Below are 8,701 nucleotides of genomic sequence, written 5' to 3' on the forward strand. Positions count from 1 at the left end.
TGCGCGACACGCGGGATCTTATGTAAAAATACCAAATTTATAAATGTTTGGAAAGGAAATTGCTTAGCTTTTCTACAAAACACACACTTTATTGCCGACTAGTTTCGGTTACACTGTACCATTATCAAGACTAGTCTTAGTCACTAGTCTTGATAATGGTACAGTGTAACCGAAACTAGTCGGCAATAAAGTGTGTGTTTTGTAGAAAAGCTAAGCAATTTCCTTTCCAAACATTAAATATGGAATTCTACAAAGTGAAGGCCTCAACAATTGAATTCACCAAATTTATATTTAAAATTCTTATATCTGCAGTTTCATTTGCGAGAAAAACGGAAGTGAGCCATAGTTAGGCGCCGCAAAAAAAAATAGTCGTGGTGTACACCCGCCTGAATTTTTTTTTCCAGTTTCCGAACCTCGTAAATTTACATCGCGAAAACTTTTGGTGCGCTCAACCGTGCGAGTTATCTGGTGCGAGTAAGGTATACCTATATAGTATACTCGCGTGGGTTTGACACCGCGCCAATATCGCACTATTCCTTCTGTAGAAAACAAAATTGCTCACAATTGAAAATAGTAAAATGTAGTCCTATCGTGTTTTTCAACCCTTCGGACGAGGAAACTACTCACTACGCTCAATGGTATCAGGTGTGTGGAAGTTGGAATTGCAAATGAAAGTGTGTGCAAATAAATATGTGGAAGTTGATATTCGCAAATGAAAAGACGACTTCGTTGACTTCCATTGATTTATTTTCTTGGTAAGACTTGTACTTGTGCTTGAAAATGATCTCTATGGATCGAAACCTGTCGTACCAAGAAAATAAATCAGAGGAAATAACCGAAGTCGTCTATTCATTTGAGAAACTACTCATTTTAACACTATAAGGACAAAACCCGTCATTTTGACGGGTTAAAACTACTTAATAAATCATATTGCCTAGAGTAATTTTTTTCGTCATCATTTATTCTGACTTGTATTTATTTTTATGATACGTATTGTGTCAAAATATAATTAAAAATGTTCACATAGAAATGGAGTCATGCCACAATCTACCTTAAAAGACCAAAACTTATCAAAATGATGGGTTTAGCGTTTCTGTTTTATTTTTAACGCTAAAGCCTGTTTTATATTATTATATCACTACACTAAATTAAGTCGGGCCATTTTGATTATGTAGTTAGCACAATTATGCGTTTAACGTTAAGATTCCTTATTACGTTTTGAATGGAAATTAACATCATATCTGCCGTACCAAGTGGCAAATGGTGGGCCAGGGCAGGGAAAGCAGGAGCGACGTGAGCTCTGTTAATTCAAAAATTTTTATTGTACAATATTTAAAAAAAATAATCAATTGCATTGATAAATAAAGGCAAATGTTATATTTGATGAATTTATTCATCAATTTTTACACAAACGAAGAAATATTAAAGCTAATTATTACCCGTCAAAATGACGCGTAATGGTCCCTCTAGGTAGCCGTGCAACCCCGGTCTTTCTATTGTTACGGCGTTTTTTTTTGTGAAAGTATTTTTGAAAAAATTGGCCTGAATACGGAGAGAATTACCATTTTCTCCCACAAAAATCTGCTGTTCTTTGAAACGCGAGGTGAGAGATATCTTTTGCCTCGCTACTGCTCATTTACATGAAAGAGACCGCATGCGCGACTTTTGACCCCGCTTCTTTAAAATCATGCCTCGTGATTTGCCTTGCAAATGCTGGAGACATTGCCTCCAATAGGTACCCTCTGCCAACCTGACATACCATAAAAAAATTGAAAATCTTGTGCATGCCACGGGTTGTGGCGGGATGATATGTAATATAGTGGCTGATAATCATCTGAAATAATAAAAGGTTACCGTATATGTCCTATTTTATTAATTTTACAATGGAACTACTTGAGTAAACGCCAATGCGTCTTATGCAGCCACCAGAATGTGTCAAGATATAGTTTGAAGAAAAAGTGTTGAAATCAGTTGTACTAAAGTTAATAAAGTACCTTGCCATCCACGATAATATTTTATTATTTCAAATGCTTATCTGCAAGTGAAAATATGAATTAGAGTAAAAATCATTTGCCTTGGCTGAGAATCGAACCAAAAACTCGAGAGTTCGAGGAAAATTAGGGCGATTTGGCTTCAAATCCCGGGTTTTTCCTTTATTGCAGAATGTTTGCACATTCCTTATCTTTTCAGATAACTCCGTAAAGGTACCCCCTGACTACTCAGCGGTTATTTTCTTGAATAATTATCGACGGTTTGTCCACGACTTCTCGCACGCCATCCGTTATGTGGTCAGCAGCGAATTGTATTTTGAATACGGCTTTATCCTGGGGTCCCTCAAGTCCCATTATTTCGCCCACAAGAGCAGAGAATGCACCTCGATGCCGCTGCTGAAGACGGACCTGTGGTGGAGAATTTCTGGTTGCTACGTTCGAGCGATTCTATGAACAAAGCGACTGTAATTCTCTGTCGTAGGGTTTAAGTCGAGTAATCAGTTGAATAGTGCATTTAAAAAAGTTCTCTCGACTGTCGGAAGGAAGTGCGATGATGCAATCGAAACCCTCGACAAAAGTTTTCGGTATATCCTTCCATCATAACCAACAAATAGTTTGCCTCTGAATTTAGATTTGACGGAAAATTAGTCTACGACGAAATAATTGTTGGAGGTATTCAGGAGCAGACGAATTACAGCTAGCTTAAATGTTATTATTATATTAATCACGAAGGTGCTATACTGATAACCACGATGCTGCCGTATCAATTAAGGATGGACCTTTAGGTAACACAAGTGAAACGTGGGTCAAAATAATTGAATACCTTCTGGTATTTGAAAAGAAATTTTGCTAATTTTTTCAACATTATTTTATAAATTGGACTTTTTTTATCCAGTTGATGCGTAGTTTTCCGCGGCGTTGTCTAGATGTTGTCTCCATGCTTCTGGGTTTCACCGCGTGGATTTTCTTTGTGACGTCAGTTTCTCCGGTATTCCAACCGACCTGAAGACGCCGGTTGGAATACCGGAGAAACTGTCGTCGCAAATAAAATCCACGCGGTGAAACCCAGAAGCATGGAGACATAATTTTTTTATCCATTTAGCGTATTTGTTATAGAATTAAAAACTAGCACATCAAATCCATTCGTTTTCTTTTAGGAACTTAGGAAGAAGACCTTATTCAAATAATAATTGAGATGCAAAAAACCTTTAACAACAACGTTTCGAAAGGTATAATTGCGTGTCAAGTATTAGCCTAAACGAAGGAAGAAAAATTCTTCTACGTCAAAAGTGAAAAAAAAACTGAATTGTGTACACGACAACGTATGTAATTGCAGTATGCACCATTAATTTAGTTGGTTCATTAAAAGGCTATATTTCATTCACTGCAGGCGTAACAAGTCAAGTGCACTGGACAGTACCCCAAACAGGGTGGAACTATAAAATGCAACGGAACCTCTCGCTACACGCCGAGTGAGTCGCTATAATGGTTCACTGCGGCCGCCTCAGTAAGAAGCCGTTAGACGGAAAACTTGCCGCGTCGCGTCGGTAGCTTACCAGTAGGTACTCACTTCGCACCATTCTTTGAGGGTACCAGCTTGCAGTGCGTTCTCGGCCTTAACCATTGTTCCTGAGATATTTACCAGGGGTATGTTTCCGTGGCCATTTTTCTTTCGAAATCATCTCCGTGGGCCAAGTTCATTCAAGTGATTTATCTCTTCAAATCATCGTAATACACGTATTAGTACCTAATCGCATTCGTAGAGTTTTTTTGCAAGCCTTTTCTAGCTTTTTAGCTCTTGAACGAACATAATATTAGCTCGTAAATATAGTATGCAACTATTAATTTGAAATTTTATTTATATATAATAGTATGTGTCATAAATATTACTTAACAGCTAATTTTGCTCCCAAACATACTAAACGTAATATTGAGATTTATTTAATTGCCTCGACTTCTGGTGCAATAAGTACGGTACGCGAGAACGAGGAACATAGCCAATATATTGATGTCATTAAGTTAATCCATCATGGTATCTATAACTATCTCATTGGTAGCCCAAGATCAAAACTTGGTGGCAAAAAATATTATCAAGTATCGAGCGTGTGTGAAGGTCCCCTTCGGCCTGATAAGATAGATGCTTTCACCTTTGTTCTTGGTCAAAATAAAATCATTCGTCATTGTTTATCAAATTTTACGGATCACTGTGAATCCAACCACGTGCAATGATATTTTTTAAGTTACTATGGAATCTTCGGAAGGACTCACTGATATTCTTGCATGAAGCGTCATCCGAGAAATAGCATTAAAAGGTAAGAGGTGGAATGAAATCGGAACAGATTAGCCGCCAATTTGTAGTGCTGTTCGAGAATTTTCCCATAATTCAGTGAAGATTTTTTTAGCCATAGAAAAGAGTCAGGGGCATTATATAACGATGAGTAAAACTGCAATTAATGAACTTCGAGTTTGATAGAAGTCAGCGTCAAAGCGTTGGAGAGATTTATTGGAGTAGAGAGAGGTCGAGATAAGCAGGGCTACTAATAATCCTGCCAGGGAATCTTAATAATACCCTGTGAGCCACCTCTGGGATTTTTGGCAGGGGGTGATCAATCACCCATATACAGCTTGCTAGAGGACCGCCACGTGCACGCTAAAATAAAATATTACGCATGGTAACAAAAAATACAAATTCATGAAAAGGCAAAACTTGCAAACGGTTAGTAATTCCTACAGGAAATCTATCCAAGATTAGAACAATGGAAAAAAATAAAAACATGCCATGGGCCATCCTAGCGGAAGACGCCATTAATTCTATAAATTGAGGAAAGAATTAGAGTTTTAAATCCCTCTGTTTTGCAGCCTAATTACTTTATTTTCTTATCGTGACCTGGGTCGCGGTCCGTTTCACACTTCAAGCGCCTCAGGTCGGTCCGTTTCACGCTTTGGAGGGCTCTCAAGCACAGAAGGTGGGGCCCGGGAGCGAGCATAAATAATCAAGTTTGATAGCTCCAAACGCCCCAGCATTTACGTGAAGTGTTTGGAGCGAATGCGATTTATCGTTTGCGATATTATCACGGTTACTATGCACTGGTGAGATAAATAAATAAAGCTGTGGAATAGAAGACATTACCCGCGTAGCTGAGAAAGGTTTTGGTTAATAATTGAAAGTAATGGAGAGAAAAATATTATTCAATTTGGATGCCCGATCGGTTAAAGGAAGCCGCCATGCCGTGAAGGGCCGTCAAAATCTGCAGAAAGTAAGTGAATAGAAACGATGAACTATTTGAAGAGATATTAATGACTTTAGCGTTATAGTGATTGATGATGTTTCTATTTAATAGTGTGTTTACTGTGACGATACTTTAGGTTATTGAATTAATTAGCTTAGAAGTCCCTAAAGTAACATTATTTCCTGTGGTAATCTCTATCAATTCATTTTTCCCAAGCAATGCCAAAGAAGAGGCGAGTCGATGTAATAATTGAGGAGTTCATTAAAGATATCAACCAGGAAAAGGAAAATAACAAGCGGGAGCGCGAAATAGAGAGGGAAGAAAGAAAAAAGGCGACGGAGGAAAGGGAAAAAATTAGATGAAGAGAAGCGGCAAAGGCTCGAGGAGAAAATGGAATTGCAAAGAACAGTGATAGATTAGATGAAGAAACTAATTTTTCAAAATCAGTGACATTTTTTAATTGGGTGTTCATAATATTTTTAACGTAATTGATATGAAATAAGTAAGAAGAGTTTCAATGCATTTTTATGACAAGTTCTTGTAATTTGTTATTGTATTATAATTATAATGTACCTATTTAATTTCTTAGATATATATAAATGTAATTAATCCTGAGGTAATTCATAATCATGATTCTCTGCCTTTTACCTATTCACCCCTCTCATCCTAATTATGTTTTCATTAAAGTTAATCGGTACTCTTTCCACGTCAGTTGGAGCTACATCGGGCGCTTCGCCTCCTCTTTCTTCACAATTATCATGGAGCGCACAAAAAGCCAAGATGAATACCGTTATCTTTTCCACATATAATTAATTTGAATTTGTCTCTTAATATTTTATCATTTATTACTTTTCGAGCCCTCGAAAACTTAGTATTGAAGAGTTTCTGACGCAAAGTCATCCCGCAGTGTAGTTCATCTTTTCGTTTCGCATCAAGACCCGTAAAATCTCTGAATAGTACCATCAAATTTCATCGATTCTATAATCAGAGTCTGCAATGATGTGGGTATCATTGAGAAAGAATTCCTCTTGATGGCTCAAATGTATGAGAGCCGTGAATTTTTTAACACCCGCACGTCATGGACGGTAGCTGCATTGCCCGCCACACAATTGATTTATTATTTTAAATAAGATCAGGCTTATCAATGACAATATTTGAATTTACTTGAGAACGTTAGTGCACTGTAATTCCCCACCAAATTTTCTACGTAAGATAGAATCCGTGGCTTCAATGCCAGATTTCCCCTCGCCTCCATCATTTGATGGCATAAATTACTAATAAATCCACCTCATCGACGTTTCCCAATTCCTCCTCACTCTCACTTGTACTAGCGTCATCACTCGTATCCGATTCGCCTTCAAAAAATATTTTGTTAGCAAATGGAAAAAAAATTCCATTTCCGTGCGATTGAAGGTAAGATCGAGATGTCTGATTGATGTTTATAAACAAACTCTTTCATTCAACAACTCCCTAGCAACCCAAGTCGAAATGCCCGCCGTTCTGAAATGCCGGTCCGTTTCACCGTCTTGCTTGAAGCGCTTCAAAGCGAAGGAATGAAACGGACCGGCCTTTAGAGCGGTGACGCTTCAAATCGCTTGAAGCATGAAACGGACCGCGACCCAGGTCTACCATATTACGACGATAAACGGAGGATATTTTTCACATCGTCTGAGAAAAAATTATCCCGGAATTTACCAACTAAATTTAGCATGTACTTTGTTAAAGATTTCCATTCTACCTGGCCTATCATATTAGAAACGCAACACTTTTTGTCGTAACCTCTCATCACGAATCTGGCCGCACTGCGTCAGAGAAAATTTCTCTCACCAAAATACTCTCTAATTTAGGTTCACGTTGAGTAATATTTGACTGCCTCAGTTCGACCTAGCATTAATTGAAGTAATTTTTTGTGGGGAAAACGAATTCCTGTACCGATCGATTGGGCAAAAATCTCTCTTATTTTATCTTTTCTTTCGGACCGCGAGCTAATGAGTTCCTAAGTTGATGTTCCCCGTGTCAGTCGGAGAGGTCTCGTCTCCTACGGTCAAATTCTTTCAGTTGGGATATATTTTTCTTTGAGTGAATTTACGGCATCGTTTGGTGGATTACTTCATTGAAATGGGTAATTTTTCGTGCTAAGTACTCTCGACATTTCCTGCTAGCAAATACAATGAATGGATGGAGAAAAGAAGTCAGCATTTACAACCAAATGGACTTCTGTGTCTTACCAAATCCAATTTTTGCCTAATGAATTATTCAGCGATATATCTTCCACGAATTCAAATTTCTGAATTTGTGGAGGATACGTATGCCGCTTTCTCGTAGGCTTAGGTTTTGTGCATACTCAACCCATCGAAAACGGATTCTTTTTATCAATTTATTAAAGTATATTACGCTCCCTGTTCGCTTTTAGCAGCTTTTGACGAATCTTGTCGCTTTCTTTTGTGCTGTTTTCACTTCTTTTGTTATTTTTTTTACATAGAACTGCCTACTAATAATGCAGTAGCATTCATTTCCATGACGAACGCTAAGCATTGGTGGCTGGAAGAGTGGTTCTAAATAGTTCCCTATCCTATCGAAATGTTCACGAGATACGGCCTTGAGTGCATCTTCTTAAAATGGATATCTCCTCCCTTGTGATATGAATACCTTCTCCAAAAGAGCATACACCATCCCCAGAAATCATTTTTCTGTCCACGGCAGGCCCGGAACTAGGGCGGGGCTGGGAGGGCTTCGAAGTTAAATACGACCTTCGTGCAATCGGGTGAATGATAAAAGTCCTGAATTGGTGGAAGATATGTGGATATGTTTTTCCTAGGTTTAGGCTTTGTGCGTAGTACTCAATCCATCGAAAACGGGAAACGAGTTCTCTATCGAAGCTTCGGTCCTAATTACATGGATCTCCGTAGTTAATAATTGCAGACATAGCCTTATCGTCTTTTCGTCTGTATTTTCTCTAAAACGACTAGAATGAATGAAAACTAAATTTTTTTTTCCTCTCAAATTAACTTTACCGTTTTTCATTAAGTACTGCGTCCATGAAAATAGCGATTGATCATTTTTTTCTTTTAGGGTTGTAAAGTTATATTTTTATTATTAGTAGACATGAAGCTCCTAAACTACTTGTATTGGAGACCCAAAAAGCCTAAGAGGAGAAAATAGAAGTCGTATGTAGTTAATTTAGTAGTGCCTATTATTTTTCTTAATTCCATAATGGTGGCAGATAATTATATATCTCTTCTCATGCGGTTGAATTCTTTCAATCAAGAGATATGTTTCTTTGAATGAATGTGCAGCATCGTTTGAAGGCCGTTTTACACGGAGGACGTAATTGAAAAATCTGACGTGTGTACGAAAGCACAGTAAAATAATTGCGTCGTGTAAATCGGAGAATAGCTAGAGCGCATGCGAGAATGCATGGACGCGAGATAGCACGATAGTCCCCGTTCTAATTCCATTCGTGCATACGCGCAATTCCAC

At 38.0% G+C, this 8,701-nt stretch overlaps 1 protein-coding gene across 1 annotated transcript in view; it reads left to right on the forward strand.

Annotated features, from left to right (window-relative positions):
• The window catches only part of LOC124162838 (general transcription factor 3C polypeptide 1), a 113,833-nt gene that overhangs the window by 74,789 nt on the left and 30,343 nt on the right, over positions 1-8,701 (forward strand). The window lies entirely within an intron of this gene.

Source organism: Ischnura elegans, chromosome 7, assembly GCF_921293095.1.
Source record: "Ischnura elegans chromosome 7, ioIscEleg1.1, whole genome shotgun sequence".
NCBI classification, from domain to species: Eukaryota; Metazoa; Arthropoda; class Insecta; order Odonata; family Coenagrionidae; genus Ischnura; species Ischnura elegans.